Source organism: Galleria mellonella, unplaced genomic scaffold, assembly GCF_026898425.1.
Source record: "Galleria mellonella isolate WM207_F2 unplaced genomic scaffold, CSIRO_AGI_GalMel_v1 utg55, whole genome shotgun sequence".
NCBI classification, from domain to species: domain Eukaryota; kingdom Metazoa; phylum Arthropoda; class Insecta; order Lepidoptera; family Pyralidae; genus Galleria; species Galleria mellonella.
In genome coordinates this window covers 2,135,503-2,155,807 of record NW_026442115.1, presented here as the reverse complement: position 1 = coordinate 2,155,807, position 20,305 = coordinate 2,135,503, and the positions used below count along the sequence as shown (strand labels likewise).

General features: G+C 32.0%; 1 protein-coding gene across 3 annotated transcripts in view; it reads right to left on the bottom strand.

The window, feature by feature from the left end:
* LOC113521525 (ADP-ribosylation factor-like protein 4C) overlaps positions 1-17,664 on the bottom strand; it is a 76,516-nt gene extending 58,852 nt beyond the window's left edge. For 2 of the 3 annotated variants that reach the window (XM_052899002.1, XM_052899003.1), the window contains exon 1: positions 17,190-17,664. The gene's annotated coding sequence lies outside the window, so the exon portion shown is untranslated. The remainder of the gene's footprint in view (positions 1-17,189) is intronic. The other variant, XM_052899004.1, reaches the window with a different exon arrangement.
* Between the last annotated feature and the right edge of the window lie 2,641 nt (positions 17,665-20,305).

Below are 20,305 nucleotides of genomic sequence, written 5' to 3'. Positions count from 1 at the left end.
TCATATATTTTAGAAGTATCTTTATAAAAATATAATAGTGATAATGAATTAATAATTTGACTATTGTCGATTGATTAAATGGGTAATTTGTCAAGTCTTCTTGACAGCTAGCACAAGTATTTTTTCGTATTACATATTATCAACATATTATTTTTTTGTAGATGTACTACCAAAGCAAATACTCATATATGTTGTATTGTTATGTATAATAATAATAAACTTAATCATAAACGAACAATACAATATAAGTACTTTAGACATTAAAAATTTCTAAATGTCACAAAGGTCAGTCATTATCATGAGGGCCATAAATAAAGTGGTTTGAAGAAACAAAAAAAAAAATAAACTTCACTATTTGTCTTAATTACGCAATTTTATAGCTATAACCAAGCATGAGTACATGTATATTTCTGTTGAAAGTCCTTGATGTAAGTACCTTCGTCGTTGTTTTGTGAAATGAAATCGTAGAGCCATAAAATGGAAATATTTCGTATACTGGAATTCTACTGGGAAATGACATTCACGAAATAAAAATAAAGTGTCGTGTTTTTATTTCTAGGCAAAGCAGTGACGGCGTCTCAAAATATGTGTTTGCCAATATCTATAAGGGATATTGTAAAGTAAAGCACCATAGTTAAATAACGTAATGACTAGATGTAGATGTCCACAGGTTATGATTACTTGTTACTTTTGTACGTAAAACATATTTTATAATAGTAATTTAAAATATTTTATATTTTATTTGTCTAAATATATGATTTACTACTACAACTGTATCTTAGTTAAATATATATATATTTCAGACTGATTGCTGTACCCCATACTATTTACAAATTTAATTATTATGTACCTATTAATGTTTATTTATGAAAAAAGTTTAGTGGAGCAATCTAATGTTACTGATTGGTATACTCTTCAGATATCCATTAACTAATGGATAAATGGCAAATTTAATATCAGTTGTGTAATGGAAGCAATATTGGTTTAAAAATATATCCCATTTGAGTGAGCTGGAATTAAGGTTACCATGAATCTAATAGACTCGCGGGACTGACGTCTGTTCCAATTTTGAACAAAGGACCAGGTGGATCAAAACCTTATTACTATCTTTCTTGAATGATTTATTTTTAAAGTTTTTCGTTTCGTAACATCATATGTTACGCTTTATTTATTTTATATTATAATAATACAATGTTATGTTATAGTCCAATAGCATAAGTAGAATAGAATCGAAGTTGAAGTAATTTACTGATCTTACAAGAAGACTTAGCCAGTAATTTAACTTATATCCGAGTCTTAGTTTAATTTTTTTTATACATAAATCAGTCGACTTCTACTTCAAAATTATTCTTTATTGTACACTAAACATACTGTTAATTACAATTCATTATAAACATAATGTACAAAGGCGAGCTTATCTCTAATAAGAAATTTCTTCCAGCAAAACCTATCCATGTTAATTGTGTTATTTTAAAAATAAAAGTAGGCAGTCATACGATCTGCATATATTGTATATAATCACTAACAATTAGCCAGAATTTTGAACAGTATCAATTAAAAAAATGCAACGGCAAAATTGCTACGATTTTAGATTCAGAAATATGTTAAGTGATCGAGTTACGTACCCAAAAAAAGATATGCACAAATTATATGTAGCCTGCTTTTTTGAAGTCCTTTGATAAATAATTTAGTCCACTTCAGACTGCAAAGTTTGGTAGCCCCATTGAAATGCTGCGAGTATTAAACGTACGGTCGGCCACTTGAGCACGTTCAGCGTGTTTCATATTACAAACGTAGCCGTTTAAGACAATGCAATGCCAAGAGAAAACCTCTTATATTTTCAGATCAATAACCTCTCGTTCTGATGTGAGTTGTTGTCACATGAATAGTATAGGCCGTTTCCCTTATGAATTTCATTGTTTACATTACTGTATGTGTTGTTGTAGAACGAGTAAAAGGCAATTGTTTTGCTTAAAACGAAGTATGGTTTGTTTATTTTTGTTTGAAGTTTGTCCAGTGATGTACTGTCAGTATTATATATTATCTATGTGTTTAAATCTAAGTAGAAGGTTTTAATAGACTGATGTCGTGACTTCAAATATGGTTAATTTCATATTAGAGTAGTTACAAGAGCTCAACTAGAAAGTTACGTTAGCGGTACATTCAGGAATTTTAATGGTACTAGCAATTATTTTGTTGGTTGACCATTAGACGTGGGTTAAGGGACACATTTTGTAAAAGGATATAATGTATAGTTGTTTTACCAATGTACATTTTCAAACATTTGTATACTGCTGTTGATGCTACAATTTCTCGATTATATTTATTTTATTATAAATTTTACAATTATGATTACCTACTTTTATTAATATAAAATTTTCTCCAATAAAAAGGACTGTCAGTACAATGTAAACCTGTATTGACTTTCAAAATAAGCAATAAAGAATATATACTCAGGTAATAGAAAATAAAGTATCAGTTTCAGGATAAACAAAAATGTACCTAAGTGCAAACAATTACGAGTGAAACCATTATTCATGATAAACAAAGGTCGACTTGTTTCTAAATAGATACAAAAATTTTAATCTGGAACATCATAAATCATATTATCCTTGTCCTCTAGAAAATTTAAGAGCGAGACAAATTCTCGTTACAAGGAATTATCTCTAATATCAGTCCCTTTGAAATTGTGACTGGCATTTGTTTAACGACGAAAGGACCAGATGACTTCTAAGAATTTAAAACTGTTCATCAAAATTCACACAAACACGCAAACGTAATGAAAGGATCGCGTGATATGTTTCTATATAAAACTCTATTTCAAATTATATAACTATTTTATTAGACAATTAATACCACACTAGAATAGAATAAACTTACCAGTATTAAGTATTTTGTGGTAATATCTTAAACTGTTTATTATTATTACTTAATTAACTTCTTAACGAGATTGGTAATCTGATATATTTTTAGTTAATAAAATTATTTAAATAAAATAAAAAATTGTTCCCCATATTTTTTTTTAATCGTAAGTGTGTATGTGTTTTTGAGTGTATTTTGAGAGAGACTATATAAAATTATGTTGAAGTAGTAGATTAAACATAATATTCATTAGTAATATTACCTTTTATGAAAGTATATACATATAACATTACATACATATTATATTACAGCTTATGCCTGCAGTTTCGCTCGTTAATATTGATTTTGTTCAACAAATTTGGTTTTTAGTATAGGTAGAGATAAAATATTTACAAAAAATCCACCCCCTTTGAAGAGACGTTTGAAAGAAGAAATATGTATACTTTAATTATGAATTTTAAACAATAATTTTGTAAAGTTTGAAGCAAAACGAACGACGCAGTAATTTTTATACAAAAATTACTCTTTCATCATCACACCCCTTACTAGTTTTTTGCAAGAAAAAATAGACTTTAACCGTCTCCAGGGTCAGATCTATCTTTATACCAAAATTCACTAAAACCGATTCAACGGTTTAGGTGTGAAAGCGTATTTATTTATTTATTTATTTACACTTTATTGCACCAAGTAAAAAGAGAAATAACAAATACAGTAAATATTAATGAGAAGTGATACAAAAGGCGGCCTTATCGCTAAGCAATCTCTTCCAGACAACCTTTGGGTAGAGGACATTGAGAAAAAGACAAAGAGTAGGTGGCGCACTATTATATAAATATTATCATATACAAACATATATAGATACATACATACATATATACACATACATATATAATATATACACAATTAAATATATACATAACATATACATACTTAACAGCATACATACAACAGAAAAAAATGACGAAGGAAAACGAAGAGAGAACGCAGGAAAATAGTACTAAAGTGAGAGGTAGTAAGATTTAACAGAGGTTTTGAAGCTAGTAAGAGTTTGAGCGCACCGAATAGAGGTAGGTAGTGAGTTCCATAGACGAACTGCCTGAACAGTAAAGGATTTAGAATAAAAGGAAGAAGAATGAGTGGGAAATTTAAGTCGGAGGTTATTGACACTGCGTAAAGTATGATCATTAGCCTCACTGAGAAACAAGAATCGGTCTTTTAGATAATCAGGAGCAGCAGGATTAAAAATGATTGTGTAAAGAAGAGACAGGATATGCAGATTACGACGAAAACGGATAGAGAGCCACTTGAGTTGAGTACGAAATTGAGAAATGTGATCATATTTGCGAAGACCAAATATGAAGCGGATACATAAATTTTGGAGACGCTCAAGCTTGTTTAATTGCTCTTCGGTGAGGTCTAAATAACATGAGTCGGCATAATCAAGAATGGGTAGGAGTAAGGTGTGTGCGAGCGCAATTTTGGTGTTAACTGGGAGGAAATTACGTAGTCTATTTAAGGCAAAAGTTGCAGCAAACATTTTTTTACTGACCTCCGAGATTTGTGGAGACCATGACAAAGTGTTATCAAAAATAATGCCAAGATTTTTTACTTTTTTCTGGTAATCTATCATAACCCCATCAAAAACCACAGGCGGAAGACTGGTCGAGGAAATTTTGGAAATAAGTATGGGACTCCCAATAATAATGGCTTGTGTCTTCAAGGGGTTTATAACAAGACCATGAGATTTACTCCAGGCAGATATACGTTCCAGATCGGCGTTAACAGTAGATATTGCTAAAGAGATATCAACCAGAGGGGCTAAAGAGTAAATCTGTAAATCATCTGCATAAAGGTGGTAGGAAGATTGAAGTTTCGAAGTGATAGTGCTAATAAATAAGGCAAATAGAAGAGGAGATAAGACGCCACCCTGCGGCACGCCAGCTGACGTATGGCACCAAGAAGATAAAACGTCATCAATGCGAATACGTTGCCGACGTCCAAACAGGTAACTACGAAACCAGTCAATTGCCGTTGGAGATATGTTGAGAGAGGTTAGCAATCCTAACAAAATATCAAAATCAACAGTATTAAAGGCATTGCTAAAGTCCAATAATGTTAAGACCGTTAATTGCGAATTCTCCATGCCAAAACGGATATCGTCAGAAATTTTAATAAGAGCAGTAGTCGTACTATGACCAGGACGGAAACCAGATTGAAGAGGATTTAAGAGATTGTTTCTTGATAGGTAAAAGTTAAGTTTTTGTTGGACAAGGCGTTCTAAGGCTTTGGATAGAAAAGGGAGTATAGAAATTGGACGGTAATCTGAGAACGAGGAAGGAAGTTTCTTTTTTGGTAGAGGGATTATGAAAGCTGCTTTCCAAGCTGAAGGAAAGAAACCGGAGGACAGGGAATTGTTGAAAAGTAAGGTAATGGTGGGTAAAAGGATATCAAGGATAGGTAAAATCATATTACGACTAATGCTATCTGTGCCAATGGCGTTTGACGATATAGACCGTAAACTCTTTTCAACATCACAATTGGTCAACTGATCAAAAATAAAAGGAGTACAATTAGGGGCGATAGTGGATGAAAGATAGTGCATTGTCTTAGATTTTACATTGCTGTCCATGACAGTAGAAGTACAAAAATGATTATTAAGACACTCAACATCAAGATTACCAGGATTATCGTTATGACTCTTACCAACCCCTAATGACTTAAGAAATTTCCAAACTTTTGCTGCATCACCATTTTCTACGGATTTATGAATGTGGCGTCGTTGAGCCTCCCTACACACCCTGTTGCAGAGATTTCTAGTATTGATGTACTCATTACGATGTCTGTCCGGATCCGACTTATATTTAGTTTTAGCAATATTTTTTTTGTGGATTATGGACTTGATCTTGTCTGTAAGCCAAGGTGCAGGTAAATGCTTAACCCTGACCGGGCGGATGGGAGCATGTTTATCGTACAGATCTAAAATTAATTTATTAAATAATTCTACCTGATCATTAATATTTGCTGCTGTACCGATACTCGACCAATCACAATCCGCAGCATCGTGACGTAAACGGTCAATATCAATAGCACCAAAATTGCGCTGCATAAGGATTTTCCGTTTAACTTTGGGAGGACGTATTTTATAAGACAGATAAATGAGGTTATGGAAGGAAAATGCATCTGCAGGATATTGGCCATGTTTCGCAACATGGTCAGGAGAGGAGACTAAAATCAAATCAAGTAAGGAAGGATTACAGTTAGGAAAGAAATGGGTGGCTTGGAGGGGCAGGATCTCTAGATTGCAAGCGTATAGCGCGATAGCGTAATAAATAAAAAACAAAACTCACTTTCGCATTTATAATATTACTTAGGATATATAAAATAAAATCGTTCTATGGGACATATATTTACTGGTAAGTTGTGAATGAACAATTATAATGCACTCTAGTCGCGTAGGTCTTACGACGTGACTGTCGGCGTGTGACTTTGAATATTGATTGATCAATTTTTTTACCGTTGTTTAGTCTAACAAAATCCTACTTGTAATTGATGTCATAGACAATGAAACCTACCAATAATAAATTTCCATTGCTATTTCTCTATCTCCGATATTGAATTTAGGATACTCTACCCACACGAAATACTACAATCTAAATGTCTTATGATATGCATTACTAAGTATATATAATTAAGAAACGTTAAGCATAGCTGTTTAGGTTTATACTGAAGCGTTTGAGTTTTTTTATAAATTATGCGTAGGCACACTGCTCGAGTGAACGTCCTGAGTCCTACACAGTCAAAATATTTTATTTTTTGCTACATCTGTCTATTCCATTCGTGTATACTCGTATATGACAAGTAGTTTCATGAAGAAGTAATGGTACATTTTTACACATAAGGGAACACGCCGATTAAAATGATTCGCTCATTAATTTTCATCAATATTATTTGCATATATTATGCTAATCGTATTGGGCTTAGAGCTAAATTAAATTATTAATAGCACGCTTAATTTAACAGCTGATGCCGGTTGAAATTATATTAAAATTAGGTACTCACGATGAGGTAAGCAATATATAGACATGAGCAACCGTTATTGGATTCCTGAAGGTAGTAGGTACAAAGGACCGCAATATCTGGAAGATGACTATACAAAGCGTTCAGTTGGTAGAATCAATATAAACGTTTTAGACGGGTATTGAATGAAATCAGGTGGGTTCCTCTTAAAGGGTAGTTTTTTTTTTAATTTTTATTTATGAGGTTAGAGCTAATTTTATTTTATATTATATACAAGAACAATATAATAATGTCTAATTATATTATGTTATAATATATGATAGAATATTCGAGATCGTGAATTTTATTTAAATATTCGATAACCTCGATACGGGTAGTAGTCAAGGATGTTAAATTGTTATAATTAGGTCTTTATGTTGTCTGGGCAATATCTTTTCGTAGAATTTTGCTTACGACCTTTTTTTTAACTTAACCCAATATTTTTGTTATGATAAGGTATTATTACCAATATGACACCATAAAAACCCACTATTTTGATTATACGTAGGATTAAATATTTGTCATGGGAGTATGTTTTTTAGTATTATGATCTTCTTGAATATGAACATTATTATTAACAAAAATTTTATCTAATTTACTCAATTAATTGTAACTTACTTGGTAATAAGCAATTATAGTTCTTATATATATATTTATACATATATATGTGTGTGTGTGTGTGTGTGTGTGTGTGGATGTAATATATATTGTATTAAAGATAACTCGGGGTAAAAGAGAAATTTACAAGTTACCTATTTGCAAACAATACATGAGCTGAAATTTATTAGCAAGTAAATGACCTTTTATTTCGCTCGGTCAATATCAATGTTACGTTGTCTCACTGCCTACACACAAACAAAATATGGCTGGATTTAACATCGAAGCTCTGACTCAACCCAACGGTGCTGATTTCATGCCTAAATCGGCTTCACGGTCCAAAATAGTATTTTCCCTTCTCAGATCGTAAAAGGAATTGGTTTATTTAGACGTTTACTAGTTACCGGTAAACATAACTGAGCTTGGTTTACTTACTGGACAAACATAAACTGTTAAGTGTAACTCTCCTGGTATCTCTATTTCTTTATGAGAGTGGATATGTATGTATTCGCTAGATCTTAAACAAACTGTAAAACATAATATTGTTTTTTCATATGCAGTCTTTACTGAAAATATCTTAAGGAAATGTATGAAAGCACTAACTATAATACATAATATTCTGGCATGTTCTTAGAAATGAAGTTTTTTCCAGTATTACTTTGTAGGAACTTAATATTTTATTTATATGTATGTAAAAATATCACTTGGCGATAATATGGATGAGCAAATTAAGAATTTTCGAAACTAAAACACATTTACAACAAAACAATACGAGGTCTGTCCGGAAAGTTCGTATAAAAGTGTTCTGGAATGCGAGAAAGAGGAGTGGGGAGGCCAGGTAAGCGCAGGACCCCTTCCTTATATCCCTAACAATGCTTCAGTTCTGGTCTGACCGCCGTGCGGTGCGAACTGGCTTGTCACGCCATCTGTGAAGTTACCTCTTAACGAAACCCCGTCGGCATGGAGCCCGCTTCCGTTGAAGAGCAGCGCGTCGTAATCAAGTTTCTCTCGAAACTCGGCAAGAATGGCCGTGAAATTTTTGCCGATCTCAGAACAGTTTATGGGGATGATGCTGTGAAGGAACCAACCGTCCACAAGTGGCTAAAAAGATTCAGAGAGGGCCGAGAAAGCGTTCAAGATGACCCACGTTCAGGACGTCCTTCCACTTCACATTCCGACGAAAACGTGGAAAGAATTCGAACTTGTGTTAATGGGGACCGTCGTTTAACGGTCAGACAGGTGGCTGAAGAGCTTAATTTGGGCAAAACCGTGGTCCACGAAATTCTAAGAAACGAACTTCAAATGAAAAAAATTTGCGCCAAGATCGTTCCGTGAGTTTTTGAGTAAAAATTCCATTACGGTGACCGAACACCCCCCCCCTATTCGCCGGATTTGGCCCCGTGTGACTTCTTCTTGTTCCCAAAAACCAAATTGGTACTTCGGGGGCGGCATTTGGGGGACATAAATGAGATAAAAAAAGCTACGACGGGGCAGCTGAGAAACCTACAACCAGAGGACTTTCAAGGAGCCTTCTCACAGTGGAAACGGCGTTGGCACAAGTGCATTATGTCACAGGGGGAGTACTTTGAAGGGGATAAAATTGATTTACCTGAATAATTGTAAAATAAAATTTTTAAAAAACTTTTATACGTACTTTCCGGACAAACCTCGTATGAACGTTCATTGCTTTCTCTATTATGGCGATAGATAGTAGAATACACCAGGTTAGAAGAAATAAAAAGTGATTTGTGGCACTTGTCTATTATGATGGGAATATGAAGTATTTGTATAAATATTTTGATGAGCAAAAATAAAATTTATTATAACACCCGTTCTCACCGACGATTTCGTCTGCGTGACATTCCATCTAAAATATTAAAAAGCATGATATATTAAATTTCATAATGTCATCAAATTCACTTTCACATTTATAATATTAGTAAGTCATCGCCCTAAAATATACCTACGTATAAAAAAAAAATCTGTCTATACCATATTTTATGTGATTGGTTAAAAGAGAAAGTCACAACTTCAAACCATCGAGTTTCGAACTCTATAGGGATTTTATAGCCACACCCTAGCACGTCATACAATGGGTTACATAAGATATAGCTTGAGATGTTAACAGTACCATGAACGGTATTGAGAGAGTAACAATGCTTAATAGTTCTTGCAATACTAAGTACATTGTCGCAATTGAGAAGTTCGTAGTGTATTGGACGTTTTGCAGAAAGTGTCTCTGTGTGCAATTTTGAATATAATAATAGCATAGCATTGAATATAATATAATGGCGGACTACCGAGAATGGGCTCTCCTTTACCCTGTTAGACCTTAATTTAATTCATGCATTGTGGTTACCAGTCAACCACATAGCTGGAGTTTTAAGCTTAAGGCTATGGTCACAAATTGACTACTAATTTATTTCGATTCTTACTACGGCCATAAATAATTTATTAGCATTCGGTTATAGTCTCATCTGTGGGTACATGTATTAATATTTAATAGTGTTAACTAAATATTTTTTTTGTTTGGTTTATGTAGACATTTCATTACCTATCATTCGTTAGCTAGGAATTCTGACAGCGTTACTTAAGACAGTAACTTGAGTTTAATAATGCATTTTTCTGTTATATTAGATTTAATTAAGTACACTAAATTTATTCATTTATTATTTATTAAATACAATTATTGTATTAAAATGTTATGTTATGTCTAAATGTTAATCATGTTGTGTACACATGTTTTTGAATTGTAACCTAGTATAAAAACCATAATTACCTATATATAAACCTAACATGGTTATAATTTATGTGTGCCTCATTAAAAATAAAAAAATAAAATAAAAATAAAAAATACAATAGTTTGTGCTCTATGTTATTTTATGTTCGATTTTATATGCCAGTACCATATTTTACAATGAGTATAAGCAAAAGGAGTTTCTGGTTAATCCATAATTTAAGTAGTACATAGAAGCCTTCCACGCCTTTGTGTGTTTTTTTTTTATTTCAATTTAAACAACTGTGTTAGTAGTTTGCACCTCTTCTCAGTTTCACATGATATCGCACGTATCTTTTACGGTCTTTTCAACAGATTTAGTAGATATATTTCACACGAGTTTCACTTGTTTATATTTAGAACAAAAACACTTTTTTATATTTATAGGAAACTAATTTTCAAATAAACAAAATGAACTTTTTAAACATTAAAAAGTACATATCTGTATCTGAGTAGCCATTATTTCCGGCGGCGAAATAAACTTTTTTCATATGCATTTTCTTTTAGTAGATGTACAAATATTTGTTGTACGAAATGTCAAGGGCCGGCCCCTTGATGTGGGAATTGGTCCTAAGTTTGTGTCAATTTTGTGAGCAATGTGTTACCCAAACAAGGCATAGGTACTTCAGTATCATTAATTGTTGTAATAAGTGATAAAACTTCGACCCGGATCTATGTACTTAGGATAAAATAAAATTTTTGATGTTTTTTTCCTAGCATTGCAACCTGTAATATTCTGTTTAACAATATCTATTTGTAGCCAATGTGACCCATAAAATAATAACAAGTTTACTTGACACAGAAAATGTATATTATTTTCCATCTGTCGGTGTACTTGTATACTTTAATAACAATGTAGTACCTATATACATAATTATAATAACAAAAGCTAGATTTACACACTTGCTCAATGCTTAGACCCCTATTGTTACTTTTACGTGACCAATTGAACTAATATTGTTCATGCATCGCATTACTTATTATTAATGGTGATTTTATTTGGTAACCATGTAATTCTATTACGAAACTGATTGTAAAGGGATCATTATGAATTATTACTTGGTACCTACCTGTTTCCAACTCGAATTTTTAATCATTTAGTATCATCCACAATTGGTTTAAGATTTAATGCTAGCGTGAAATCTCATAATAATTATATTTACAAATTTTGAGACTAATAAAAAGGTTGGTCGAGGCCGCTTCATAGAAAAGAAATATTTTCTCTGTGGTGGTACACAATAGACTTTTTTCAGGGAAATGAGGGAGGGCTTTGCCCAGCAGTTAATAGATAAATACACAATGAATTTTTAAAATGAATTACAAGTAGATAATATTTTATTGTGTTTACTCGAGGATTTAATATTATTATGATCAAAAATATTGAATATTTTACTAATTTAATTTTGAGAGTGTTTTTATAATAATTTCAACGAAACTAGGTTGCTTTTACATTTTACATTAATAAATGATCTGTTATAATAAACAATGGATAGGTAAGACGTAGGATGGTGTAGATATAAATCAATCATCGTCTTTACATAATTAAGAGCCATATTCTCAAGGGAAAGACTAAACAGTGACTAAAATAGATTTATTAGGTTTTTTTTTAATAAGAGGGACAAGACTTTTTAATAAACACATCATATGAATGTAGAACTATATTTTTACTTCAATGGTCTCACCAGATCTACACTAGATTAGATCAATTGGTATTGCTCAAGATAACATAATAATACCATGTATAACTTATAGATTGAATGAACTCAGTTCAAATTTGCACGTTAATTACTTGCTCCTTCGGTAACAATTCAAAATTCAATTTGTTTAGGAATAAATATGGTGTTGGTCAGTGCTTGAAGTGTGGGTTCTGTAACTGTTGCGTGGGAATATAGCCTAATTGTGATCATTTGGCTTATGTTAGACGGTTGTCTGTCTATTGCAAATAATGTCTTTACATTTAATTTTTATTAGTAGAATACAGACTGTAGAAATATAATCTATCACTAATAATATATATAAAAAAAAGGTAGGGAATACGGGAAGTACAGAAATCGAAGTTATAAATAATGATTCACATACTTTAGGTAGTTACTATATTAAATGTTCGTTATTATAAAATATTTAGAGTATCAACTTGATATTCTCAAGATGCAATGTCACCGTTGAAATGGATAGCTCCAGTTTACGGAAAGCCATAAGGACATTCATAGAACTTACAATGGAAGAAAACATTTATCACAAGTTCCATGTTATTCTACGGTTATTTAATAATATTAGTGACGCAAATAATTTGTAGGTACGTAGATATTAAACTCTGACGTATCACATGTATTAGATTTCATGGGCGTGCAAATAGGTAGGCATCAATGTAGGTATTCATAAAGTGCTCTTATCTGTTTGCGCGTGGTATAGAATGTTCCTATTTTATTTGGATCACTGTAGGAAATGACAGTTTAATATGTGTACATATCAATTATTATTTGCAATACTATAAGTAACATAATATATGTAAAAGAAGAAAGTTATTGACTTAGTTAAAGTCAGTCATAATTTATTTTCTTAAAATGTAGTTTTGCTTTATGCATATTAACAAAATGAGACTGTGCCAAATTTTGCATAATGTTATTCAGTTTTAGCTGTGCTTAATTAAAGTTGAACACAATATCACATGAAAATTAAGGTCAACGGGTAAGTCGCTAGGTCATATTTTATTTCAATTTACTAGTAGCATAAAAATTTGTCAAAATCGACTATTTTGGGAAACGATTCTGTTAAGCAAGTATGTTGTTCATTTTTAACAGTTATGTAGTGTATTTGTTTCCCAAAATGTTGTAAAATGGTGAAATATGAAGAATTCACACGAATTGCCAGTAAGTATGGGCAAAACGATAATATTTTGCGTGAAACTGCGGAAATTTGTAATCTTCTCTTTCATTCCCTTCTGGGTTGGATCTCTTTTGGTACTTTGCGTTAGGATTCTTTATTGTGGGATAATATGCCGGTGAGGTCAACATAATTATCCTTATATACTTTGGACGACAGTTATATGTCTGTATATTGGCGATTTCCGTTGTCGCCTTTTAAGAGTGGACTTTTGAAATAATTAATGCAAAATCAAATATTCATAATTAAAGAAATTATAAGCACTGATTTTATTTATATTTAAAATTATTTCTAAATTGAATTATTACAGTATATATTACGGTGTGTAAATATTATAACACATGTGTAACTAGTAATGATAAAACTAGGAGGAAAAATACAAATAATTTTAACATTAATGTATGTTATTTATTTGTCATGTAATATTTAAACAAAGTGTAGTAGTAATTCTAAACTGTTTGGTCAAAATCACTGACTTTACATTTATAAATTACCATCTATCAAGATTAATTGTTAAAATGTATAATTAAATGAATAATAATCGAGTATATCAATAACTTATAAACTATTTAAACTAACTATAATTACGGGTCAAACCAACAAAATGTAGACTGTAAATCTAGGCTATTTTAGATTAAGGTCGAAGATTACATACGAACTCACGTTAACCAACGAAATTAATGAGCATAACATGCCGAAAGCACCTTGGGACTCTGAAATATGAAACACTGTGAGATAATACCGATAAAACGATGCTTATGATGAAACGAAGTTTGTGAGCTGGGAATACGGATAAAGAAGAATATTATATTGAAGCACCTTAACAACACAATGTGTGTTAAGAAGGAATTAAAAAACAAATGAGCGTAAAAATTCGTTACAATAAAATGTTGATGATGAATCATGCCTTAAAAAGGAATTTTTGACCACAAAGAGTCTGTGGAATATTAATGGAATGAATAAGGGCTTAGATATGCTTGGCAGCATATACTAAGATAGCTTGAGAGAATAATTCTAATGAAATATGTTGAAGAAAATAATTGTGGTCCAATATTTGATAAATTTGGATTATTATACATGTTTCTGTCGTTATTAACATAAAAGAATTAATGAAATTTTCAGTATATATCTTTTAAATCTTTTAAAATTTATGAATAATAACAGTTATTTAGGAGAGCAAAGTAAAATACCTACTATCCTTATTTCTATCAACTTATTTTTCACCTGCTCTTATCCTTGGTGGTATGGTAACCATTGATCTTGTTTCTGTAACTTCTTAACAATTGTCAAAGGTTGCCGGTAAATAAGTAAACAAAAAGTAATATTTCTAATTATTTTGTTTGCAAAGTTAAAATCATACATATGAATGAATGATTATGAATGCAACAGACACTGAGTCACGATACTTTCGAAACACCGGTAGAGGATATACAATAATTGCACATTACTTTTATTTTCTATCGTCAACTCATCATAGAAAGTATGCATAGGTACAAAAAACAACATGACATCACTGTAGATTGTGAGAGAACAACAAATAAAAAAATTAATAGGTTGCAATGCAAAAGATTTATTAGTTTTTTATTGTTTTTTTTTTTTTTTTTTTTTTTTACAACACAGGGGGCAAACGAGCATGCGGCTCACCTGATGGTAAGTGACTACCGCCGCCCATGATCACCCACAACACCAGCGGCATTGCAGGTGTGCTGCCGGCCTTTTAAAAAGGAATATACTCTTTTCTTGAGGGTTATGTTGTCGTATCGGTTCGGAAATACTGCTGCTGGAAGTTGATTCCAAAGAATGGTTGTGCGTGGAAGAAAGTGCCTTGAAAAACGCACGGTGGAAGACCGCCACTCGTCCAGATGATTGGGATGAAACTTTAGTTTGTGGCGGGTTGTACGGTGGTGAAAATCAGCAGCAGGTATCAATCCGAACAATTCCTCAGAACACTCCCCATGATAAATTCGGTAGAAGATGCACAGAGACGCAACATCTCTGCGCAGTTTCAATGGGTCAAGTCGGACAGTAAGGCGTTGACTATCGATAATTCGAGCCGCCCGACTTTGAATGCGGTCTAACGGAAGGAGTTGGTACTGTGGCGCTCCTGCCCACAGGTGAGAACAGTATTCCATATGCGGCCTGACTTGGGCTTTATATAATTTCAGGCGGTGTTCTGGCATGAAATATCGTCTCACCCTATATAGATTGCTTTCTTTTATAATTCAACAATATCTATCATACATTAGACAACACATATGTTATTACATTTCGTTTCATATGTAATTATAATACTTGGTACGTGTTGTATATAATTCTGGAGCGATATTTTCACCAGCTTCTTTGATGGTTGGCAAATACTGGTTTGAACAATAATGGAACGAGTTGAGCATTCAAGGTGTTTCAGCTGTGTGCGTACGTATGTGCTACCAGGTGACGAAACTGGTTGAGCTCCCCTTGTCCCTGCGGTCAGGTATGCTGTAACGTGTTTCCAGATTTTTCAAAAGTCTTGTTACCGTTTTGCGTTCAAAAACATCTGACATGTTCATGCTCATTGAGTACCTAACTCGTTTAGCTTCAGCTGCCTTTTTATCTCTATTTTTTGGAAAAGGAAAAAAATATTATTTTTAGTTTAAAGGCAAAAATAACCATGTGGCATATTACAATAATACAATATACTACGGAAACATTCAAAAGCATGTATTAGATATTATTCTACCTGCAGCGCCTCATTCGGCTTCTAGTCCATTGTATTCGTATCTAAAGCTCGCTTACGAGGCCAGCAGGTAGTAGTGAGATGCAGATAACCTCCTTTGACCTCTTCGATTTCATTGTCTAAACGTAATAATTCGGTACATTCGAAAAAGGGTATATACTGATATCAGTATAAAGTCAATGAAGGTTGTATGTTTTGCAATTAACGTCTCATGTCAATAATAAAATTCACTAACCAAATAATATCGTGTGAAATAACACTACTATAACCGACCTTGCATATAATAGGTGAATGGTTCTCATAGATATCTAGTTAATCCTAGTTATACGACTGGGGTATAAAAGATTAGATCCTCTATTGCTCATTGGCTTCTATTATGATGCGAGTAAGATACCCTATTAGACTTCCAAGCCAATTTGTATCGAGGTCACATGGATTAGGTACATTTATGGCAATTGAAGGATCAAATATACAAAACGTATTTGTAAGGACAGAAGAAATTGTTGAAAATCATCTATAGTCGCTAATATACAAATAAATTAGTTCTTTTATGCTCTTTTTGTTTTTGACTAAGAAATTTGCAACGGTAACAGTTGGCAATTGACTTAAAATCGTTTTCGATATATTTTTGTAACATATAAAAAAAGTTATTGTAAAAACTTTGCTGCTGGTATATATAATTAATGAATAGTAGAGATAAACATTATTAAACTTCAAAAAGTAAAATGTTGTTTTCTTTATTGTTATTGCTAATTAGGCACACGTTGATTTTAGAATTATCTTAATGTGTCTTGGTTTTCTTTGTGGCATCTACGCCAGTTATTAAATACAAATAGGTGTATAGGCATTTCGTATGTTTATATTAAATATGCCTATTACTAATGTAATGTTTCCTTATTTTCATGTTTACTTTCAAATTTAATTTTCAGGTTATATCCTTTACTTACAAAGGACACAATGGAAATTTTCCTGTATAATTCAGGTACACTTGTATTACTACCAATAACATTAATTATTATTTTTGCGACAAAAAAAAATAAGCATTGTCTTGTGCTCAATAGTTAAAAGTTAATGGCTTGGTAAAGTAAGAGAGCAACAAAATTTCTTTATTATTTCCAAAAAATGAATAGTAATTTTTTGTTCTCTGTTCAAAATGTATTTTTCTTTAGATTATAAATTTTATCTTCATATATGTAGATGACATGATTTTCATTGAACGTAACATATATTTTCAGGATCTGAGACAATTTTTTTTTAACATACCATAAACGTATGAAACAAATTAATTACAATATGTCTTACCAATATATACTAAATGACAATTTGCAGAAATTCAGAAACAAGCAATCAATATGCAACGGGGTAATAAAGCGCACAGTAGGAGTTCTCAGATACTTGCTGAATATAAACCCGTTTATTGATTTGCTTGTACTCCTTTGCAACAGATATCACTTGAACATAATAAACAGTTCATCAACAAAACATCCAAACATAACCATCCATGGATAAATGGAACGTTAAAGAGTTTCACTTGTCAATAAGTCACCTTTTTGTGCGATATCCTGATAACACTATTTTATTGTCTTTTGATTTGATTCACACTCAGATCGTTGAAAATGCAGCTAGGCCGTATTTCTACTCTCGAATGTCGTATCGATTGCAGTCGGAGGGAATTAAACAATGGTATATAAAAACAATGACGAACGCGAGGCGCGCACCACACGTGCCGCCCCGCCCGCGGCCTTCAACGGACTGAATTGGTTGGTTGCTGAGTAAAGATCGTGTTCGGCTGCATTCGCACGATGTTCGTTGCGTTTGGTTTTGGTTGCCCGCACCCACTATAGTGGTGGATGTTTTTATTTTGAAATGACTGGACGTCACTGTCAAACTAGCATATGTATACATAGTAAGCGCATAATTTATCTAAATGTGCATCTATGTTGGTCGCCTTGCTCTAATTTCGCCAGCGGTGTTAGCAGTAAACCAATAGTCCACCTGGAAAGTAACAAGACAAATTATTAAGATGTTGATTACTAAGTATTTCAGTGCGTTCGCATATTTTAAATAGAGAAATCGTTAAAAAGATCTAAATTTATATCTCTTGATAGATATTAAATTTATAGCTGTTTATTAGCTTGTATAGTTCTGTGTGACCGTGATTTTTATTAACACGTGCGTTTTTATGCATTTGACTGCAGGGTATCATAGCTACGAGGAGAGCAATTGTAAGCACAACTTTAGTTTTAAAGAGTGGAAAAGTATTTGGTTGGAAGTGCTGGAGCAATTAAATTTGTGATATATACTTATTTATAATTATTTATAATATTTATATTTATAATATTAAATATTTTTATGTCCGTCAAGGAATGTTACAATTTTCCATTAAACTCCCTTATTATTTCATGTCATAGAGTGCCTATAAAAATAATGACAAACGACTAGGGTTACCAACGTACCTTAAACTGATATTTTTTTCTGCTCTGGTAGTTTTGTATTTACATTTTTATTTTCCTGATTTATGATATCTATTATTTTAATAAAATTATTTCACTTTCATTGGTTAAGGTCTCTAATTTATAATGGGTTTCAATTTTTTCAAAAAAGAAGGGGGTTCTCGTTCCGGTTGCATTATCTTTTTACGTTTGTTACCTCAGAACTCCGCCAGTTCTAAACCGATTTGGAAAATTTCTTTTTGCCTGAAAGGATATAATTACAGATTGGTCCCATAGAAATTTTATCAAAATCAATTGAATAGTTTGATTTTTAACTCAAAATAACTAGTTCTGTTACAATTGAAGTTGATTTTTTTATGGGGCAAAATATTTAAATACATTATACAAAACAACCCGAAATTTAATAATAGTTTTAATGGACACGAAACGTTTTGTTCATGTAGAGATGTATTTATTCATTTCAAATTCATTATGTGGCTACACAGTTAGTATAAATGACGAAATATTGTATGTAATTTTCAACAATAGTTAAACACACCGGAATATATTAGCGACAGTGGCGCAGGACTCTTTGTTATCTTTGCCAGCCGGCAGTCGAGGCGCCGTCGCTATAGTCGTCTGTGCCATATCAGTAACATAAAATGTCAATTATGATAACTCTGAGTAGGTATTCGAACATAAAAAAAGACCTTCGAGAAAGTAGAAAATTTGAAATCGAAGACTGCAGATCTCTCTTCAATTTTGTTTTGAAAATGATGTATAGATTAGCAGAATGTAGAATTTTGTTGAAGCTTTTGTTTGTCATTATATATATATATATATATATATATATATATATATATATATATATATATAAGTAATTGTTTTAATTTTACATAATACAATGTTTCATTTATCTTTCATATAAGCGTAACAATTAAAATTAAACATATCTACTGTCACTTGTCGATATGAACGACAAAATAGATATCACAGAATACATCATAATTCTTATAGTACTCCAGTGTTGCTAGTTTTAAAAACAAATATAACATAATAATATGTATACAAATGATGAATATGTTTTTGTCTGTACTGGATTGTCATAAACCTTAAATCTGAAATAGCATAGCGGCAGAAATACAAGTGAGAATTGTTTATACTTCAATATAAACCTATAAAGTGGGGTGTACCTCAGATTCAATTTAAAAATAATAAATCGTATCTCAAGTAATTAATATTATCAAACCACAAAATTGGAAGGATACCGTAATGTTGCGATTCTTAGGAAGGACGACCCTTTAAAAACAGAAATGAGCATTTCGTTTTAAAATTGGAAATTACAGAATTGAATGGGTTTCTTTTGTGTTTAATTTGAGGGTGAATAGGTAATAGGTTTTCGATTTTCCTTGCCCTTTTTTCTGACTTTGAGTAATACAAAATCGATTATTCGTATTCAAATGTTCCAACACATCTATTTTAAAATGAGATAATCACTTAAAAAAATTGTTTTATCGTGTCTAAAGAATGAAAAATTTGTTAATATAATTCTTATTCTTATTGTTTTCACAATAATATATAAGCATATTACAGCAGAATAGTAGTTCATGTTTCAATCTATTAGGTAACGCTGACAATGTTAGCTGTTTGGGTACTTGTATGGTCTTATTTCTTTATTTCTAGGTAGAAGCATATAAAGTTAATTCATCTAATGCTAATTAATATACTTGAGGACGAAATACCTAATTTCAAAACTCGTATTGAAAGTGGCAAACAAGTTGATAGTTAATTAGATGAACAATAATCGTCTATACCTAATTTTATGAGTTGAAAATAGGTAACTGTCTTATTTGTAGAGAAGACCGCTTTAGTAACACCATAAAGATCTTAAGCAAAAAACATAGTGCTGCAGGAGAAAATTATTCAGGGAAAGTTCATAATTGTAATTTTTGTGGTAAACAAATGGAAAAAACTAGAACCAATAAT